General features: G+C 42.3%; 1 protein-coding gene across 6 annotated transcripts in view; it reads right to left on the reverse strand.

Moving 5' to 3' along the window:
• Nucleotides 1-22,695, reverse strand: part of LOC108002081 (bromodomain adjacent to zinc finger domain protein 2B) — a 136,191-nt gene that overhangs the window by 109,450 nt on the left and 4,046 nt on the right. For 3 of the 6 annotated variants that reach the window (XM_062086759.1, XM_062086801.1, XM_062086748.1), the window contains exon 2: nt 20,330-21,179. The exons of 2 other annotated variants lie outside the window; for them this stretch is intronic. The gene's annotated coding sequence lies outside the window, so the exon portion shown is untranslated. The remainder of the gene's footprint in view (nt 1-20,329; nt 21,180-22,695) is intronic. One more of the 6 variants, XM_062086771.1, reaches the window with a different exon arrangement.

Consider the following 22,695-nt stretch of genomic DNA (forward strand, 5'->3'; position numbering starts at 1 on the left):
ATGAGAATCTCTTCGGCCTCGTATCTTAATGCGTTCCTTAACGATCGAAAATCAATCGAGTCAACCTCGATATTCTCGGACGTCAATAAGAGAAAAGTCTCGGGATCTGGGTTATCGCGACGAGTTGTAACGCGGGGATTGATGCGACTTGGCCGTATGCAAAGGGAATATAAAGAATTCGTACGAATGTGTATTTCGTACGGAGTATTCGTAACGAGATTGGAATAATGGCGTGCGACCGCGATCCTATCTGTTTCGAGGCTGATTGAACCGGGGGCCCGGTGTATATATAACAAGCGATCGTTATTGTAGCCATCGATTAAACGGTAACGCGATCGTAGCCGGGCGAAATGAGTTGCGAGCAGGGTTAGACCGAGGGGGAGAAGGGAGGATCGATTGAACTTTTCCAAGATTTTCCACTCCTCCCCCTCCCCGTGCTCGTACACACAGTTCGATACGATGCGGCGGTTGTAATTAATACGGTTGTGGTATCAATCACGGCGTACCGTTACCATAATGATATTAAAAATTTCATAGCGTTGCAGGTGCGCAATCATAAATAACCGACTTAACCGTCGATAATATATAGTACCGAGGCGGTCGGATTTAGTCACCCGTTACACGTTAGAAGGTAAAAGAGAGAGAGGGAGGGAAACCACGTATCGAAACGTGGTTACGGCCATATTTCAATATACGTATTTCAGTCAATCGTAGATGGTTTCCCACAAGCCTACAATCGACGATGCTCCAGGTGCATGCTCGTTGGACGTCGAATCGTTAAACGTCGACATTAAAACGTTGAACAGGCGCAAAACTCGGGGGCAAGTATTTCGGTTCACGCTACAATTAGAACACGGGCCGTGAGCCTAAGTGTCTGGCAATTTCATACGTTCATCATGGTTTCCGCGCAACTTCCTCCTCTTTTATCTTCCTTTCACAGTGAACTCTTGTTAATTATGCGACAAAGAGCACCGTTAAATCCCGTTAAGAGCCCGTGCAAATGGAATCGGCCGATTTCTATAGGATGCGGAGAGAAATGTACATGGTTCGCGGAATCGAAAAACGTATTAGCAATGGTGTATCGTAATGCGCCATTAATCACTGTACGAGGAGAGGAAGCGGAACCGCGGCAGACGAGAGACACGATCCGTTAGCGTGGAAACAAAGGGAGAGAGGGAGAGGGAGAGGAAGAAAGAGTCCAGATCCCATCGGGCAATTAGGCGAACCGAGGGAAAGAGATTGTGCAAATTATTAAGATATCGAGATAGCAATGGAGCGATATGTTTTATAATGGTCGCGTGGAGGACATATGCGCGTTGTGAACGCAACGCAATTACTCGAGGGACGTAATTTAATTCACGAAGGAAACGCGGTTATATTCAAGGGGATTCTGATGTATCCCCGGTTCACTTCAGTTTTCACCGATCGAAAACATTTCTTCCATCCTTTTCTGTCTCGCGTAACCAGCGTAATTAAACACGCCGCACGCCCGCCGTGTAATTACACAATTATCCTATCGTAGAATTAGCGAAATCATAGACCGTTTCGGGGCCTCTTACCATCGCGAAAACGTGGAATTAACGTCCTCCCTAAATGAGACCTATAAGCTGAACGATTCGTCGAACGGAAACGTAAAAATCGAAAATTTCTCGGAAATCGTTCGTAAGAGACGATCTCGAGTCGAGACGAGAGAGGTCGGTTTTTATATCTCGAGGAATATGGGGAGAATTTCTAGAAAATTAACATCATCGCGGTGTGGTGATATCGATTTATCGGGAATGAGGGAAGAATTAAAAAAAAATGATAAATAAAATAAAAGGGAAACGGTAGAAAAGAGACAAACGATTCCAAGACGAGAAGAATGTCCTCCGTTCGATAAAAGTCACTTTAGGTCTTTGTCCCTCCCTACTAACCTCTCCGTGGAGCTGAAAGAGGGGAGAATAAGAAAGAGAAAAGAAGACAGACAGATCCGCTCGAAATATTTCCAGCTAGCAGTTTATAAATAACAAGTTTATCGATGATTTTCAATTTTGGCCAACATTTCGATCGATTCATTCGAAAATTCCTTTTTATATCTCATTCGTAAATTCTTGCCAATTAATTTTGTTAATACACAGAATTCCGTTCGTTCGATTCCGATCATCCATATAAAGTGAATAAAAATACATATTTATTATATTGATTTTACAGCTAGCGAGAGATAATTCCTTGGAAGAAATATTTTTTTAGAAAAAAAAAAAAAAGCGCAGGAACAAAAGACCGAATAAGCTTTTCGGCGTACATCATAGGCCGTTATCGGTAGTAGCTACGCTCGACACACCGACGAAAGAAAGGAAGAGACAGAGTAGGAGGAGATGTTCGACGAGTACGAGGCTGCATTCTTTAGTCACGATCTCAGGGAGTTCGACATTGCTTGCCAATCTGCCATTGAGAAAAACGGTATTAATGTTCGCGGTATCTTATTTATCCGGCATTGCGAAGCATGAGCTAACGTAATATCCCAACTCGTAACAGATTTTTTTTATTCCCACCATTCTATCTGCACGTCATCTACGCGATGAAAGGAAACAGAAGGAAAAACAAGCGCGATGTTATCGAAAATTTGATTAATCGATTTTCACGATACTAATTGGAGGAAAAAGTTAAAGTTCGCAGAGTCAAAACAGAGGAAAATCGCAAACTAGCGAAACGATGGATATAAAAATTGTTCTCGAAACAAGGCAGATTTCGCATCGAGCACAATAGCATCACAAACAAAATTTCCCAATAATAGTTCTCGAATTTCGATACGTTCCCCTGGTTGTAAGGTCCTGAAACGGGAGGCGAAATAACATTCGGTGGATTCTCTGCACAGCGTGTCTCTTTTTGCTCGCAGGGACGAGGAAAAACGACGCGAGCCGAAGGGTTGAGGAGACGACGACTCGGCTCGGCGTTCTTCGGCCACGGTCCACGAGCAACGACACCATCTCCGCGCTACGTTTTTGCCCGAAGCGCCTCTCCCCTCTCTCCGCCCTTTCTTCTCGCAGCCGTAGACCCGCTCCTTCTCTCCTTCTCCGTTCCACCGTTGTGCTACCGAATCGTCCTATCCTTCTCTATCCCCTTATGCTCGGTCGCGCGCGCTTCAGAAACAACGCGAAAGAGAAGAGGACGAACGGCGAACCGGGCAAAGCGAGAGGGAGAGAGAGAGAGACGGAAAGATAGAGATCCGCACAGCACGGCACCAGACACCTGCAATCCGGCTCGTTCTGAAACGGAGGGAGAAAGACGGAAAAAGGTCGGGGCTTTGCGCGCGTAAGGAGAGGCAGGATCGTTGGAAACGAGAGGAGGAGGAGGAGCAGAGAGCGCGGACCAAAAGGCGATGCCAAAGAGACGACGAAACGAAGCAACGCGAAAATGGCTTCCGAACGAATACTCGGCCAGGGACTCTCGCCAGTTTCGAGCGAAATTACCAGGCCCATGCGCGCATTGGCCGCGTGCTTTTCTCCTTTCTCTCTTCTATTTCTCTCCCTCTCTCTTTTTCACCCTTACGCTCCGTATGTTATTTACTGTAATTTCATTACCGCGTACTTTCGCATCGCGACGACGCCATATCGTTGGACTTTGTATGAAGTCGCCATTAACCTTTGTTTCGGGCCAGGCCGCGGCCACCAAGAGTATACGGACGCTTCCACGCTCGCACGCTTATAGTTCAAATATTAGTAACGGGTTATTATTAATTCTCAAATTAGACGGGCCGCTGATTAAATTACATTGCGAGCCGTGGAACAGAAGGCCGTGTTTGCGCGTACGTTTACACGGTGTCTCTCCCTCTTTATAAAGTACACCGCGGAAAGGACTACCTCGCGATGCGTTATTAATTTTTCGATTACGTGGGCGCCGGGTATTCATATTAAAATGTCCGTCTCTTAATACCGCGTTTTCAATTTGTACGCAAGCCAGAGCTCCTACTGGCCGCTTTGTCGTACTTGCACGACATATTAAAGTCGTACACACTATCGTCGAGCATCGTTAGTTCTCTATTTGAACGCACAGATTTCTGTTCTGAATACGATCACGGAAAATTAAACGAAAACTGTGTGCGACGCGTTGCGTAGCAGACAGAGTGGACAATGGAATAAGAAAAGAATTACCGGCTGAGTTTCTCTTCCTTTTTATCCCTTTTCCTTTACCGTGTTTTCGCACGTGCGCGAGATAGAGACACTTTTATCGTTTCTCGTCAATTTTCACGTCTTTCCAATTTGCATCGATCGGTAAACAGAATAGTTATAGACGCCCGACCGTTTCTCTATTTCTGGATGTCGTTTGCTTTTCTAGTTCGCCTAACGCTATTTCGGCCTCGACGTTTATGTCGTTATTGCCCGTTGGACGTTGGCCCAGAATCTCGATAACATTCGCGCAAATAATTAATCTTCTGCGAGGAATCACGAGGCATAACGTTATCCACCGTTCCTCTATGAAATCACCAACGTTTTTGAACTAACAACGGATCGACATCGATTCGACGATGAAACGTGCCAGAAATTGCGTACGTCGCGAAAACGGGAACGTTGAAGAACAGACGAGAGGAAGCGCGATCGTTAGACCGAATCGAGAAGGCTTACTTAACGATCATTATGCTATGTATTTTCAACAAACGTTGCTTTCACTTGTCGCCATTACACTTCGATGATGTTTCTAGCCAAACCAACTTAACCAATTACGAATCATATCCTTTTCATTTTCTCTCTTCGACTCGGTCGCAGAATTAAAAAATTGAAAATTTTAAAAACAATTAAATAATACGCGCGATAGACAATGTTTCGAGCAACTTTAACGGATCCTAATTAATAACTCGGTCTCTCGTCGATATAAATAATTTACGAGTCGTAATTACCTTTATAATAACAACGGTTTAACACGAGAAACAATCGAAGGAGTGATAAGCTTTCCCGCTTTCCTGCGAACTTCTCTACACGAAAGAGAGAGGTGAATCACGCGTTAGCGCAGCAGACATACCGAGATACAAGTCCGTGGAATACGATCACGCGACTCGAGAAAGATCGAAACGATAAACTGCGCAGGAACTTCCTTCGAACACGGCTGCGGCCATTATACGACAGAGGAGGCCTTGTTCGACACCTCCGTGTTTTCGGCTGAAAAACACCTTTGTATGCGAAAGACGAGCGATCTTAACAGCGAATTACGGGTCGCTTCAAGAGGAGAAAGGAGGTTGGAATACTTTCACGCGATGCTTTAAACGCGCCGGTTACGTCCTCTCGCGTGTCCATATATCGAGTGCCGTAACGCGTCTGCAATACGATCTTGGAGAGATTGGAGAAAGGAAGGTGTATCCGTATACGACGGAGAGGAAAATATTCGGCTAGATATACAAACGTAATTTGTCCAGCCCTTAGCGAAAATAATCAAACTTGTTTCCCCAAAATCTATTAATATTACAGATTGACTTTCAAAGTAATACAAATCAAAGAGATTACTGGACTCCCCGGATGTTTATCCATCAATGAGAAATACAAATATATATTTGAAACGTTCAAAGTAAAATATTCCCGTTTAATGAGTGTTCAAATACTTGGCCAGTTTTAAATAGAAAACAGAATCGAGTGTTATTTTTATTTTCAGTTCGCGACCTCTCTGGTAATTATGTTTTTTAGAGTTGTGTTATTACCGGCAGCACTTTAGATCAACCAAGAACGAAGCGGTCAACCTCGTGTACATATAACAATTTTCGATCGCGCTTCGTTGGCCCCTCCGTCGACGTTTAACGAGAAGAAAGAGCGAGGAAGGCGCGAACGACATTTTCTCTCACGAGGCTGGTACGCTTCTGCGCGTCGAACAAGGAAACGTCACGGCAAAGCTGTGAATCATCGTCGGCGGTCATGAATCACGTTGCCCTTCGGCGAACGAACCGGGGCCTCAAAGCAACGCTCTCTTCGTCGTTGTGCCGAAGGTTCAGATAGTTGGGTCTATCCACCGAGGATTTCACGCTGGACAATGAAATATTTTCCTCCTAGAGGCGGGATAATTAACCCCTTGATGCTCGGGTTAAGCCGCAGGTAAAACGGTAGAGTTAACGTGGCAGAGTTTTACTCTCTAAAACTCTTTAAAAGGAACGGCGGTCGTTTCGATTTGATCGTTTCGAGACGAACTAGAGAGAATTTTTGTTCTTTGGATAATTTTGTAGACCATTTTTTTAGACGGCTTTCTGTCCACCAGTTAAAATTCTTTTAAATTAATATTCCAAATAAATTATTTTTCTAATCGACGTTAAAAAGTTTTCCATTTCAAATTCGTTCATCTTTTGAAACCGCCTTTTTGAATTCAAACTTGAAAAAGTTGGTTAATATCGTGATTGCGTGTACTACACACCGACATGTCCCCGATAAGTTTCTTTTCTGTGTTTGCATCGCATGTCGCGATATCGATGCTTTCGCGGCAACGCGATACATCACGATTTAAATACCTCTCCTGTAACAGCACTTTACGTCACGTGTCGCTGTTACGTAACGGATGGTTGAAAAAAATCTATACCATAAAATTGGACGCTGTTATTGTTATGCAACGCGAGAAGCTTCGGTATTAAAGACGGTCGCGTGAATCCCCGTAAAAAGATGTCTTCCTCGCTTAGTCTCATTTTTTAAAACTTCTCTTCCTTTCCGCTGATTATCGATTACAGCAATTCGCTTGAATCATACTTGTTGTTCAGGATTGATGATATTTGGTCGAGAGATGATTAAAGAGGAATAAGGAGGGTTCAAAATCGATCACAACAAGCGCGAATCGAGAAGGATTATATACGATGCAGAAACGACGAATAAAACTTAGGATCGAATTGGGCGAAGTGAAAAGAAATTAAAAAAAAAACTGGCAAATTTCCATCGACTCTCCACTACGCTATTCCAATCGATCTCCGAGATCACCTTGGGCAAGGTCGATCATCCTTCCATCCGTTACCTCTCCCTCGAGAAATACATTCGAGGGATTGCTTCGTTTTCCAGCAAAGGTTGTGAAAGTCTGGCGTATCTCTCTTCCATTGTTCCTCCTTCTATAGAATTTATCGTGCGTGCTATATTCGAACGACAAACAATTTCAATCTTTAGATAATCGTTTCTCAATCGGAAGGAAAGATAAGGGATTGAAAAAAGAAAAAGAACAATGAGAATGGACATAAAAAATTCCACGTAATCTAATAATGCTCTAGGATAAAACTACGACGACGATAATAATCACCATTAGCTTCAAAAGTATTTTCTTCGTACGCAGGAAGTACTTTAATTGACGAATGTTTCCTAGACACGTTCAAAAAAACTTGAATACCGACGTAATACTCTTTTCCTTTCTCTCTCTCTCTCTCTCTCTCTCAATCATGCCGACAATTCGTTGCATTGCATGAACCGACAGCACATCGGTAACGCAACCTAACCGTACATACGTACACGTATAAACACATGGGTATACGTAGATACGTGTAACGAAGCTTGGCCGCGATGAGAGATGACTTTCTAGGTAGGAGGAGCATGTAATGTAAAGTCGGATGATACGATCTCCCGATAGACGTGTGAGTGTCACGTGTCCGTGATTTCGATGCGAACGCATGCGAATTGTATGCCTTGGATCCTTTCAAACGCGCGTCTATTTAACGTGTGCTTTTTAATTCGTCACATAAAACCGTATTGTGATGCTATTTCTCTCTTTCTCTCTTTTGTCTTCGTGCCGAATGAAAGAGCGTCGACCGAGTTAAATTGTTGATTTAAATTGACGGTATTCACGGGGTAGCGTCTATAACTCGTTAAGTGTTTGGTATAGTCGGTGCGATTTGACCGAAATCAATTGGTCGTCGAAAAAAGTCACTTCGCTTAAAAATATCTTTCTTCTTTAATACGATTCTAATGATATCTTTCCTCGATTATCATACAAAATCTTATCGATTTACGTTCCATCTTCTTTCAATAATTTACCAATTCCATCGTAACATCAATCAATTCTCGGCACTCGATTGATCCAATCCAATACGTTTTCACACGTTCAAAAAGCCCGCCATTCGTGCTTGTGCTAATTATTCCATACGTATACATATAGACGCAGTGGAGCGAAAATAGGGGCGCAGCGCGTGCGTGGCCAAAACACGCGCGTGCTTGTACTAAACTGTATTCCCTCTTCTCCCTTTGAACGGCTATTCGCGTCATGTGTATATATACGTATACACATACGCACACGTGTGGCACTACGCTCGCTGTGTACATGTGCCGATCTAAATGTGATCGAGCGTATACACATACGCATAGCGCGCGTGTGTGTATCGCGCGTGCACTCGTACATACTTGTGTTTATATACACGCGTGTGGTCGAGTATAAAGAGCCACTGCAGGAACAGAAGCAGCAGCGGCGACACGACGACGATGGTAACGGCGAGTAAACACACGAGCGACGTGGTGAGACGAGGATGAAAAAGATAGAAGAAAGAGAATGGGCGAGTGAAAAAGGGGAAGAAGGAAGAGGCGGAAAAAGAGAAAGAGAGATAGAGGACAGCGATGTTCTCTGTATTCTTCGTCGAGCGTGTACATACCTAACTTAGGTCATACCGGCACGGACGCGATAAGTGCTCCTCTATCGCTGGTCCGCAGCCACAGCGGGGAGAACGAGTCGTGGAATTCGAAACAGGGTGGTCCTCAAAGAATCGTCTGCTCTCAACGACAAATTTGGTCGATAATTAGAGGTTTGTGATCTCTCGACATTCTCTTTCCTTTTCTCCCTTTTTAATTCCCGGACTGACCTTAGTTTTTTTGTTCCTCGCGATAGTAAACAAGCGAGTAAACCCGATGACCTCGTTTGTTATTGATTCGCATCCTGATTTTCTATTTTAAAAGTAAAACTTTCTTCTTTTCCTTTTCGATATATTTTTTTTTATCGTATAGATATCCACAGACCTCGTCCATTTCCTTTAATTTCCTTTAATTAATTCATATGCCTCGATGATTCCAGAATTATTCCAATCGGTTCGTCTTCCTTCCTATCGATATAATCTATCGGAATGGGGCGTGAGATATGATATGTACGCCTTCTACGAATTATTGTTCCGTAATGTCACGATGATCTATCGATACACGAGTACACGATCGATGATCAGTGAATCTTGTAAAAAATTTCGCGAATGATACAGTTCCAGCGAGAAAGTTCCGCATCGGGACTAATTATCGCTTTCGTACGGAAATAAATTATATCGAGGTGGACGTTTACTACACCGGGTTCATTGTTCCGTTGATTTACAACTTACGGGAGCGTGTAGCCGAAGGAGTCCGGGTAGCACGCGACGTAACGTCATCGAGGAGTTTTCGTTTAATGCCGGACGAGAAGATATCTCGAGAATCAAATTTCACGAGACGTGAAAAAAGAGGGAAAGAAAACCAGCTTGGTGTAGGCCAATCACCTGCCGGGCAATAAATTCAAAGAAACCCTTATTTCGACGTTCTCCATTCGTTTGCGCGACAATTTCTCTCCCCGTGTACTCCATATTTCAAATTCTTTGTCTCGATGAAATAGTATCACAGATTGGTGGCCGCGTTTTCTTTTCTCTTTTCTCTCTCTCTTTTTTCAATCTTTAATATATTAAAGACACTTTTGTATATGTGAATAAAATCGATGTTGAAAGAGAAGTAATTAAATAAAAAAGATAAAAAAAAAAACCCAATTTGATAATGAAAAATTTGCTATTTTTGATAAAATATAGTGGAAACACACGGGCCATAAAATTATACACGAATTGTACGATAATTTGAAAATTCCGGTCTAGCTTTCGATGATTTACGATACATCTATAATCGTGAATCACCAGGAACGCGCTCGTGCGATTTATGACGCACCGATTGGTGTAATAACAAAACTTCATCTTCCAGTCGACGCAGCGACCGGTCACTTTTCCAATGGATGCGTTTTGCCGCGAAATTCACGATTTAATGCTCTCAAGGGATAACGTTCGCCAGAGAATTATATGCGTAACAACGTGAAACGAACGGAAAAAATACGGAGAGAGAGAGAGAGAAAGAGATAGAGGGAGGGAGGGAGAGAGAAAGTAAAAGAGATATGGAGGAAAAAAGAATAATTAATGTTCAGAAAATTATAGACTATCTAATTTACAAGCATTCGACAACTGTTAGCGCAAACGCAATGCAGATTTGCATAACGGTTCCGTCGTAGCGATGAAAAAGTCGGAACTCGAGAGAGGTGAAGCTCGATACAATCCCCGTATATGAAATACGATTCGCCGTTTCGCGCTCTAACAAACTTCCCCCACCTCGTGGTTCCCCCTCCTTCACCGCCCACATTTATGAATGAAGTTACGCTGGCGATCATTTAACTATAAACAGTACTTCATTACGATGCTGTATTATGCAATCTCGTATAACAAGTTATAAAGGCGACCACGTTAAATTTCACTTCGTGTTGTTTTCTTTCGCTATTCTACAGCCATATTATATCTCAATTCTCTTTTAAAAAAAATTGATTGCATTTAAGATTGTTTGATAAAGGCACGCGATATAATTAATTTTTTATAATTTGTTATAATTTAATAAATTAGTTAAAGGATAGACGAAGATTAAATATAAAAGTTAAGTTCTCATTCTAGTTTTCATTTGATAAAAATAGTTTAAATATATCTTTTTGATATTCTTTTCGTTTTCGTTTTGATTTTTTTTTTAAACCTATTCGTTTGAATTCTTTATATTTTAAAGAAAAGAATGAAAGAAGTATCCATTTCATTTAGAAAGATCGATATTTTTGCCTGATATACCGGCGAAATCTTATTACAAGACGTTACATGTGACACAGCTGCACATTCCTTCTATCTTTTTTAACCTAATCCTCATTCTTAAATCTCAACACGACGTTCATGATTTCGAAACAAGACAAAATTCGTGGCAATACTTTTCAATTTCGTTCAACGACGACACACGTGGCGCTCGAGTGCCCCGTTTATCGTTTCATTTTCGATGGACGCTCTTGTGTTTCGAACCATCGATGTTCGAACCGAGAATCTTCGATACGTGCTTTTTCGACGTCCGGATGTCCTCCTTCTGTCTCGCCTCGTTTCTCGCGACCCTGCTTCGAAACGATTATTCTTTTCTTTTTTCCTCCATTATTTTAACCGTTTCTTTCTCATTCTGGTCTTTCCATTCAAAGGTTGACCCGATTTCGTACCATCGTTTACCATTTTACACGCGAGTGTGCATAATCGATGACAAGCATAATAAATTTGCGATATCACGCTATAAATCTTACGAGAGGCGGATTATCTCATACTCGACGAATTCGTTCAATAGTGTTCTTTGTATGTGTATGTGTATGTGTATGTTAATCGTTTTTTTCGTTCGAGGATGGTACAAGGTAGTACAGGGCGATTGAAAGTTTGGATGATTGAAAAGACAGTGTTAAAAAATTAAGAATATCTAACGTAAGAATGATTATTAGTAATGAACAAAAAATTAATTGGTCTTCGTTGTATTTAAAGAATGCGAAAAATTATTTCATTTGTCAATTCATAACCAACGCGTATTTTGAATTTATAGCTATGAATCCGATTAAAAAAAAATCGAGCGAAAAATATTGATGATTTCGCAATATAAATAAGACATCTTGTCAAATTATTAGCCAGGAAAACGCGTTGCGTACATCAACTGTAAGACTCGATTGTAATACTTGTAACTCGAGAATAGTATCTTCCCAATAGTTTTTAGAACGATACATTACGATTAGAATTAATGTTACGAGGTAATGTTTTGATCTTTTCACTGATAGTATTTTTGTTTCTCATTTTACTAATTGCTAGTTTCGATATCGTTCCACTGAAATATCGTTTTTGTACATAAGGCAATTGTGAAGAGTTAAAACGAGACTGTCACACCTTGCGACAACCTTCGAGAAATATCGCGAATTAACAGGCAGTACGATAACGATAATGTTTCTCACGGACGGTTTTAAGAACAAAACGAATTGTGGAAAATTAATAAGAGGAGAAACAGGAGAAACGCGAGAAACGTCGTCTCCCGAACTCGTCCGCTCTCTCTTCTCTCCTTCGAAGCGACCGTTAAGAGCGGTGGAATACCTGAGAAACGAGTTGGAAAAAAAACGTACGCTCCCGGAGAGCGAGATGAAGAAACGAGTGGCAACGTTTCACGAGAGATAGAGAGAGCGCGATAGAAGTCTATAGGAGACGAACCGATGAAGAAACGAGCAAAAAGGTCTCGAGAGAGAGAAAGAGATCGGAACAGAGAAAAGAAGAGAGAGACAAGGAAAAAGAATTTGAGCACGGTAAATTTTATCCGAAACTCTCTTTCTCCTTGTCTTTCTCCCACTTCTTCCCTAGCATTCGTGCACGATCTTTCGTTCTGTCTTTTCGTCGTTCTTTCTGGAACCAATGTTTTTCTCTCTTTTCCTGCGCCATGGCCAGGCTGTAACTTACCCGACTGTACATGAGACGAAGAGAAAAGAGGAAAAAGATCGTGTGCAACGAAGAAAGTAAACCTCGCCGACGAATCTTCATGCTAACAACGAATCCGTCCTAATTATTCCCCGAGTGTCGGGTAGGAAGATCGTCACCGCCGCAAAAGAGGGCGAGAGAAGCAATGCAAGGGACAAGTCAAAGATACAGAGAGATATACGTTCTCGATGAAGAATGAAGTGAGTGAAATTACAGAGGAAAGGTAAGAGATAGGAAAATAAAAGAGAGAAAACGAGAGAGAAAAGTACGTAGTAGTCGTTTCAACTCATGGCAAATGAGCGGCACTCTGTATCGATCACCATAGGTCACGACTCGGGGATAGGTGAATGTGTGAATATATATAGATACGCGTAGGTATGCATATAGGTGCACCATGCGCTTATAGCGATTGCAGGGAACCTCGTATTGAGAGGAGAGCGGACAAAAAGAAAGAGGGAAGGGAAAGAGGAAGAGAAAGACGGACAGTTAGCCGACGAAGCACAACGACTTTACGTTGGTAACTTGACTGAACTCGCCTCTCTGCTCACCGGTACCGCGAGTCTTCTTCTACGTATATACTTCCGTATATAAACACAACCGAGTGCTTTTTGTTTAACGATATATACATACATCATTGAACTCCCGTATATCGTGAAACAGAACACATAGAATCGTACGTAATCTCTCTTTCAAGTTAGTGAACATCTTTCGTGACCGTAAAAAATACATGTAGAAGAATAGTTCCGAAACTACACGATATGTTGTTTTTTTATTTAATATCCGTATTTTATTTCCTTCGCTTCATCTTATTCGATTCTTCGATCATGGTAACTAACAGAAGGATGCAAAAACATTATATCACGATATGTATAGATTCGACGAGGGTATTTTCCCTCCTAATTTGATACGGGTAACGCGAAAGAATGCGCGCTCCATAGGATATTCGAAGCACATAGGTTCGACAAGTGCTCTGTATGTCAGGCCATCGACCTAAAAACCACATTAGCCGGTCATAGCTGACGTCGTCAACCATGTATGTATTTAGAAACGATACTATTGCCCGGAGTCGCCGCCACCACCACCGCCACCGCCGCCGCCGCCGCCGCCGTTGTCGTCGTCGCTGCTGCATTTCAACCGATCGCGGTTCCATTCCGTATCAGCGAGCGCTGGGCTCCCTCTCTTTCTCTCGCTCTTGGCTCTCCTTCGGCCGGGCTGGTTTCGATCGTGCGAACAAACCATCCGTAGCCCACCAACCAACGGTGGAATCGTGTTCCGTGAGTCCGTCGGGTTTGCGCGAGAGAGTTGCCGCTTCTCTCCCTCTGGCCTCTGTCTCCCCTCGCAGCCGTTTCCTCCTCCTCCTCCGTCACCTCCTCCCCCACCTCCTACCTCACTCTCTCCCAGAGTATTGAACGAACGAGCGCGAGGAGAGGAACCAGGAGACCAGAGGCAGCGGCGACCGAGAGAGAGATCGAGCACGAACAGCACAAACATCGGAGAAGGAAGGCAACATAGAGAACGGGAGACAGAGAAAGAGGGTAGGAACGAGCTCGAACGCTAACATGCGGGAGAAAGATGGAGGCAATGTGAAGCAGGGTACCCTGCCGGCATACAGCATAGCCAGAGAGACGTGTCGGCTCTGTGGATCCCCTTGCTTCCTCTCGCTCGCACTCACCACCCTTTTTCTCGCTTCCTCTCTCTCTTTCTCTACGGCTCTGTTCGCTAACCTCTCTCCTTCTTCGCCTTTAGCGTTTCGCGTTTCTCTTTCTCTATCTCTTCTGGTGCTTACCAAGCTAGCCTACCTCCATCCAGAGCGCTAAAGTCCTCTCTGAAATGCGACGGTAACACCCTCCCTCCACTCCCATCTCCTCCTCATCCTCTTCTCTGCCGTCGTCCCGGCGTCCCTTTTCCTCGCTCTCCGACCTCTCTCTTTCTATCTCTCTCTTTCTTTCGTCGTCCCTTCCCACACCGACCCCTCCCGCGGTCCAATCGCGGGCCTCCGTGCCGTACAGATTACAGAACGAGTGAAGAGCAGAACCCAGTGCACGCGCGAGAAAGAGGACCTTTTCCCTGTAGAGAAAGATGCCGAGAGACGAACAGAGATCACCGCTATGTCCTCGTCATCTCCGCTTCAAGTCGATGCTCGCTTTCTTTGTCGTTCGTCCGCTCGCTTCCTCTTCGCTGAAACGAGCGCGTTTGCGTTGCTTGCAAAGGACCGGCGAGCATCGCCAAGACCAAGATACCGAGCGAAATGCCTTCGTTTTTGCAAGTCGAAAGAAGGCTTGGATATATATGAAAGGAACTCGGTTCCAAATCGAATCGAGAATCATCTAAAGATAAATCAACTGTATTGCCGAAATCGATTATGATTTTTGGGATTGAAATTTATTAAGTAAATTTACTAAGTGTCTCTACGTACGACAAATATGGAGAAAAGCTGTAGCAAACGACAGAAGTGCAGACACAGAGGGACAAATACGTAAGAACTAATGCGATAAGCAGCGATCAATGATCGCCGGAACGTATGTGTGTCAGAAGCTGATAAGATAACATATACCGGTGGTTATATTGAATACGATTTGATATACATTATTCGTTGATATACATTTTTCGATAAATTGCAATTCTTCGGTAAAGATAATTGAATTAACACGGTAATGAAACGTGTCGTTAAAAACGTTCCTCGTTCGAAGTAGCGTGTCTTCCTATTAAGTCGTTAACTGGTATAATAGAAGAAAAAGAACAAACAAACGGCGCATATACAGACAACACACGAAGCGAAGAAGAATAATCTGAGATGCAAATCGCGGAATTACACCCGTCATTAAGCTAGCAGTTGGCGAAACGTAAGTCGAAGAGAGGCGGGTGTACCGTAGCGTAGAAGAGATAAAGGCCAGTTAAAATAAAACAATCGATAAGATTGAGAGGCAAAGAGGGAGGCGAAGCGGAAACAGAATAAAGAGGAAGTCGGCGCACGGTTGATCCGGAATACCGAATACATTAATCAATAACAAGAGGGCTGGCCGCTTGTCGAATAAAACGAGAACAGGAAAAGCGGAGCGCGATTTCAATGAAAAGAAGGAAAGAGAGAGAAAGATAGAGCGGGGAATATAACGTGAAAATCCTGAATAGGGTAACATTAGTCGGTCTCATCTGCGAATCGTTCAGTACTCGATGTGTCGTAATTAACGTCAGTCAATCCTTGCATTTCTTTTTACTCGGTAGGTAGTCTCTCCTCTCCAATGTTTATTATCTACGAAATGATCCGTGCGAAACCACTGATACTGCCTTGTGCTCTTATTTTGCGGTTATGCTTACAAGACCCTTTCCGTTCTTATTCAGAGCAAATTTTAAACCGTTATAACAATAGACGAAAAAATCCTTCTTAATATATTTCGTCTAAATATTCGACATTTCGTCACAAAGCGAAACTTTTCAATCCAAAGTCCCGAGACCCTTAGAAGGAAAATCGTGCTTTCCCAAAAATTCCAGACTTTACGGCTGTATTCATTTCCCAATATCCGGCTGTCACGGTTACCGAACAGAGCAAGACAAACGTTCCTTCGTGTTCTTCCGTTTTCGAAGGTTGAATACAGGACGGGGCCACGGACAGCCGGGATCTCTCTGGAAGGGCCGCAAAAGGCCGGCTTTCGGTTTTTTTCATGGCAGCTGCCAGCAAACTAGGATCAACGGGTACGCACACTCGCGCACGAAAACCTCGACCACGCGCTCACCGCGCATCGACGTATGTAGTATCGAGAAGGGGGCTGGTGTGAGTGCGGCCGTGCGCTCGTACACAATAGGGGGGCGAGGAGTCGCGTGAGAGTGTGAGCGCATACATGTGGCACGAATCCACACACATGTATCGAGTTTCAGAAGGCACGTTAGGCGTTACCATCGACCTTCTTATATGGAATCGCGTGCGAGACCAGGTATATACGCGCGTGTGAGTGCACGAGCGTTAGTGTATAACACATCTCTGATTGTGAGAAACGGTCGAAGGAAATAAACGCGAGTGTACACGTTTGTACTTGTCTCGAGAGAAATAATTGCAATTGCTAGCCACTGCGTAATCTGATGCGTGTATCACTTTTGAACAACAAACGGAGGAGCCCCTTATCGGATTCTTTGTCTCGATGAAATTAAATCGCTCCAGTTTCGAAGTTCGCTGATAATTACACACCTTGTACAAATTAAATTATTTCTTTCAATCTCATGACCAGAACCAAGATTATATGATAATTAGATAAGCGTGCCAATGTTATAATCTCTGATACTACTAGTTGTAGCGGATAATTTATTCTATTGTCTTGATAGTATTAAATATCCAAGAATACGAAACATCTGATGATGATGGGAATAGCGATGCGTTGATATAGAACTATATAATAACATTTCTTAATGAAATTCATTATCGAACTCGCAGACTCGGTTTGAGAGTGTTTAATCGCTGCATCGATAAGACGATCGAGACGTGCTTGTGTATACGATATATGAGCTACGCAAAGAAAAGATATTTTATTCGACGGTTGAAAACGCACATGAGTCGGTGCGCATTAATTACACGTGCTAACTGTACTTTTACTTCCTGCTTAATTGCTTGTTTTTCGTTTCATCAAGAATCGAAAGAACTTGTCGTATTCGTCTGCGAAATAAATTCTCTTTGATTCAAGTACAGTGTGGCTATTGCAAAAATATACGATAAATTTGCGGAAACGAAAATCAAATCAAATCAAAATATTTTACGAGTATGTTACTTTCTTTCAATGTTTTGTGAGTGATCGAGATTTTATGAGAAACGAGGAATAAAACGGACAAAATTTACGTTCTTTCTTTTAATCGTTCTCTTTTTCTCTTTTATAAGATCACTTTAAAAATAAATGATATAATTATGCGATTATTATCACTGAGAAGGTAACTAAGAAGAAAGAATGAAAAAAATGATCGGGATCGTTACGTTAAACGAAGATGTAAAAACAATTCGAGTCGTCGCAATTCCGAGACTTGATAATTTACCGGATAATTGATTAATTAATCTTAATCAAAATAGATTACGCTCGGCGTAAGGACCGTTAACGGTCGTACTTTTAAAGTGATTAATTCAACCGGGCATTAATAATTCTGGATTCCATTGTTCCTGTTATTCCATTCTATCGGTTTGTCTTCGCCATTCCCTCCCTTTTCCTCTTCTTATCTCTTTCTCTGTCTTTTGCTCGCTAACCCATGCCCCTCTTTTCCACTCGATACAGTACCACGTTTCAGCAAACTCACGGATGTGTACGTTTCGGCGTGATTTTAACTCGAATCACATTGCTAATACGTTCTCGTTTATTATGGCTTTTGTACGCGCGAATACGATCTCACAGTCGTCGCCCTATTGTTCCATTGTACCATATAATATCCGTCGGCGATATCTTGAGCCTCTGCGAGCACGCGGAGCGGCAAGGTCAACGTTAAAACACACAAACATTGACGATGGATCCACGGTGGCTGCAATCACGCGCAACCGTTGAAAACTATCGGCACGTGACGCTTTACTTGTATTTGGAATTTGTATGTATTTTATTTAGAAAAAATAAAAACCAAACAATCAAAAATTGTATACTTTTAAATGTAAAACGGATAACAAAAAAAAAATAATAAAAAAATAATAAACCTTTGAAATGTTTTATTAGCCTGACAGAATTCAGATAAATCAAGATAATCAGATAAATTTTTGATCTTCAAAAAAAATAGAAAATTAAAATTTCCAATAATCTCATCATATTTCGTTCCAAAAAAAATAATTACCATACTATCTCCTAAGAAACCGACAAACAAAATTATTCTTCCCTACAAGTTCGAACGAACGGACGTTTCATGGTCGAGTCGAAGCGATCCTTAGTTTTTAGGGCACGCGAGCGACCAAGCGCACGCGGCAGTCGGTCGGTTCTCGTATCGATCACGCGACAGCTTCAGTGTAAACGCATTTCTCCCCTTTCTGCGCGAGAGGCGACATCTAATGTCATAATGAATCGATAGACATTGTTAACCGTTACGAGAACTCGATTATCGCGGAGGGTATCGTGAAGGCAGCCGCCATGTCGTTCGCGTCGTTCACCTCTTCGTTATCATCGCTATCGTTTGTCATTTACTAGGGGGAGGAGGGGAGGAGAAATATACGAAAAATTTGCTGCTCTAGAGAATCGACGTACGGGCGTCAAGCGATTATTCTTCGTTGCGTGAAGTTTGCACCCGTTGGCGCGTTCTCGTTCTCGTACTGTTTTTAACGCACCGGAAATAAAAACTGCACATAAGGGCGCTTCTCGTTCTCTTTTTATCCTCATCAGAGAGAGAGAGAGAGAGAGAGAGAGATCCAGCGAGGAAAAAATACGCGCGGTAGCCGCGAGCGTACCTCGAAATTCTAAATAAACCAGGGACACCCGGAGACGTAACGAGCGGTAACAACTGTCGCGCGCCGTCGTGAATAACGACGTCGATATAATCGGGGATTTTCGAACGGACACTGCGTGTGTAACGACCAACGTGACTACGGGCCGTAACAAAAATTTCAAGCATTACGCAATAAATATAGAGAAGACATCATTGCAAACAACGAATTCTATCCAATGTGTCACGTAATTTCTTCTCTTTCTCTCCTTTTGTCGTTTAATTCTTTTTCACTACTTTTTTCTATAAATAAACAAAAATTTCTGCATAATAATATATATATATATATGTTTTATCACAATTTATTCGATAATAATCAAAAGATTTTTAACAGACATTATTTCTCGAGCGAAGTATAATCGGGTCGCCATAGTCGACAATACGTCTCATTTGCATAATGGCGAGAACGAGCACTGATCGAGTATACGGTACACAGAACCAACTCGATGGTACTACGGTCATTGTCATTTAAACGATTTCAAGATGAAACATCTAGCATTTCGGTGTTTCCTCGAAATAATTCACCACGATCCGCAAACTGCGTATAATAACAAGGATTATTTAATTAAATCGATTCTCTTAAAAGGCGATTTTCTCTCGGTCGATTTGTATAAACTGTAAAAGTTTTTAGTATCGGCAGGAACGAAGTAGATAGTTATTTAAAAACGATTATTTCTCCTGTTAAATAACCTACTATTTCGTTCAGGGTTTTATCGATCTGGAATTCTGGATTACAGATTACAATCTAGTAAAAGTACGTACTAAAACTGCCTATGGTCACTCGTCGTTGGAACGATCCTACGCAGGCAAGTTCTCGGGATTAGTAACGGTAAACGAAAAACTTTTGAATCCTCTCCCTCCATAACCGTATAACTATATTGTTACTTTTTGTTTTCCTCTAATAATTAAAAGTTTTTTACGCAAAAAGAATTTTGTCTGTATACCAAACGATTATTCCATAATCGGTAAATTCATGCTATAAAATGATCGATCGATAAAGATTTGTACGTGACAAGATGTCATGTGACACACATTCCATCAAGTTAACTCGACAAATAATAATTAGAATAACGAGGTAACGAATATACCCACGATTAAATATTAAACGCATCATTACTGAAACCTACATCCACCACACATATGGAATGCGAATGCTGTGAACGATGTAAACGGTTTCCTAATTTGGATTCTCTGTGCCGTACAAATACAGAAAGCAACTTCAACCGAGTTTGTGTATACCATATATGTACGGATACATATTTTCCATGAGAGAACGTTTATAATTTTAACAATGTATTACAAATACAACTTAAATCAATTGCTCTATTTGAGCAAGAATAAAAATAACATGATTTTCAAGAACAATAGTTTTAGGCGACATTTTCGGTTTGAAAAATGAACAAATACTATATGGAAATAGAATGTCTATACCTTATTGTCGCTCACCGGAAGTGGCCTCCTCTGTCGCCAGCCGTTTGCCGCTTTTCTTTTCTTTCTCCCCTTCTTCTTTCCTTTTTTTTCTTCTCCTTCTTCCGTTGGTTTTCCAGCAACACTCTTTTCATTCACGTATCAAGCAATGAAGCCTACATTCAATCACTAGCAAATCGGACGCATCCTTTCCAATGATCTTATGTATTTATTTCTATCCCACATGTGCCCTTCATCCTTCTCTGTGAGACGTATATGTAGATACACGCATGACGCACGGTTGCTCGCGTCCGTCTATTTTTCTCTTTTTATTTTTTTTCTTCAACACGTTTCTTCTAAATCAGGACAATAAGCTTTTTCTTTTTCTCTGGTTCACAGATACACACAACGACTATGAATTTCTTTTTCGAATTTCTTTTTTCGCGTCACTTTATTTCCCGGTTACTTTGTGATCTGCTCTTTTCTATATTCAATGTCCAGTTTCTACTTTTCGTTTCTTCTTGATTTCACAAGTTTGCACAGAAATTGAATTTCCAACGGATCGTAGGCGGAGAGGAAGGCCACGAAGAAGGAAGAGGAACGTCGGCTGTGCGCACAGCTGCGATCACGGAACGTCGTGATCCGGAGGAGGCGACATTTCTACGCGGTACGGGAGCGACACGCGATTTCGTGCAAGCCTCGAGTCGAGTGAAAGGGAGAAGAGGGGAAAGACGGGAGAGAAAAAGAAAGAAAGCAAGCGAGCCCGACGTTGTCTATAAGCCAGCGAACGGTGAGTTTTCCTTTCCTTCGGAGCCACTACGAGGCGCCCTTCTCTCTTTCTCGCCGTCTTCTTACCCGAGAGCTCCAACAGCCTCTAAACAATGAATACAATACGCCGTGATGGCTGACGTGCGGACAAAACGCGCACGCCGAACAATGTCCCGCGAAAAAACGCGCAAGGGTTCTCTTCGCCACGACGCTGCGAAGAACAAAAAAAAAAAAAAAAAGAAAAGGAAAAAAAGAAAGAAAAATATGAACGAAAAGAGAGACTAGTCGTTACTAGAGACCGAGAAAAATAACGAAGAAACGAAAGAAAGAAAAGATGTAAGACGATGCGGGTCATGTTTTTTAACGATACAAATATTCGCAAATACACAAATTCACAACACTTCTACCAATCCAGTAAATATCTCGGCCGTTGCTCGCGAAACGAACTCTTGGGATTCGCATGTTGTTTCTAGTTTTGCGATTTTACGATTATGTACACTTGACTTCGCGCCAGAATACGACACACGAGGAGGAAGGCTTCGTAAAACGATCGTGACGTTCTGTGGATCCAGTTTTGTAGAAGAAATATGGCGTTCGCAAACACGATACACAACAGCACGAAAATGGTCGAAAAATGCACGTTTCCATGTGTCACACACTATGGCCGCGACGTTGAATCTAATGACCTGTGCTGCTACGAATATCGACCGATGATAATACTTGGTCTTCTTACGTTTTTGTCTTCGTTGAAAATGGAATATCAAATCACTGTAAATTACCAATCTAGATATATATATGATACTTAAGTACGCGTCAAGAATAAAATGACAAAGTCAGGCGTGCCAACTTGAAAGCCATTATTAAGTGACATAGGTGTTTAGTCATTAATACCAAACCATTAGCAAATAATATAGATCCCGTAATTAATCACACCCTTAATTAATACAGAAAAATATTGAACACACACTATGAATGATGTAATTAACAATCCTAAATATTTTCCGAACGAACTGCTGATGAATCGTCGTTATTTCCCGTATTACCGACAAACAGTTCGGTTATATATCGGATAAATAAGCGAGAGACGCTACCGCTTCTATGTCGCTATAAGTTTCCATGCTATATACCCTTCATTTCTAACGTGGAACGATTAAGTAACGAGGCGAGCTTGTACGAGTCTCTCGTTCTCCCCGTGCACGAGAATAAATTCACCCTGCACGCCCCGGCGTGAGGATCGATACGCACGATTATTTCGGGAACTCGCCCCGTTCTCGTCGAGTATGAGAGTGAGTTACCGTGTGCGACAAAGAGAGAGAGAAAGAGAGAAAGAGAGAGAGACAGAGAGAGACAGAGACAGATACAGAGAGAGAGAGACAGAGGCAGGGAAAGAACGAGCAGCATGGAGAAAGGAATGGAGAGAGGGTGAGTCAGTAGATAGAAAGAAAGGGAAACACGTGGAGAAAAAGAGGGGTAAAGAGTCAGGACGAAACCGTGGCGTGGTAAGAGACAGAGAAGCGAACAGAGAGGGACCCTTTTTGCCCCTGGAACGAAGGCTGCAAAAGAGGCTCGGGGAAAGGTCGAATGGGCACGTAACGTTTCGAACAACGCGCGAACGTTGAACG

This window comes from Apis cerana, linkage group LG1 (genome assembly GCF_029169275.1).
Source record: "Apis cerana isolate GH-2021 linkage group LG1, AcerK_1.0, whole genome shotgun sequence".
Classification (NCBI taxonomy): Eukaryota; Metazoa; Arthropoda; class Insecta; order Hymenoptera; family Apidae; genus Apis; species Apis cerana.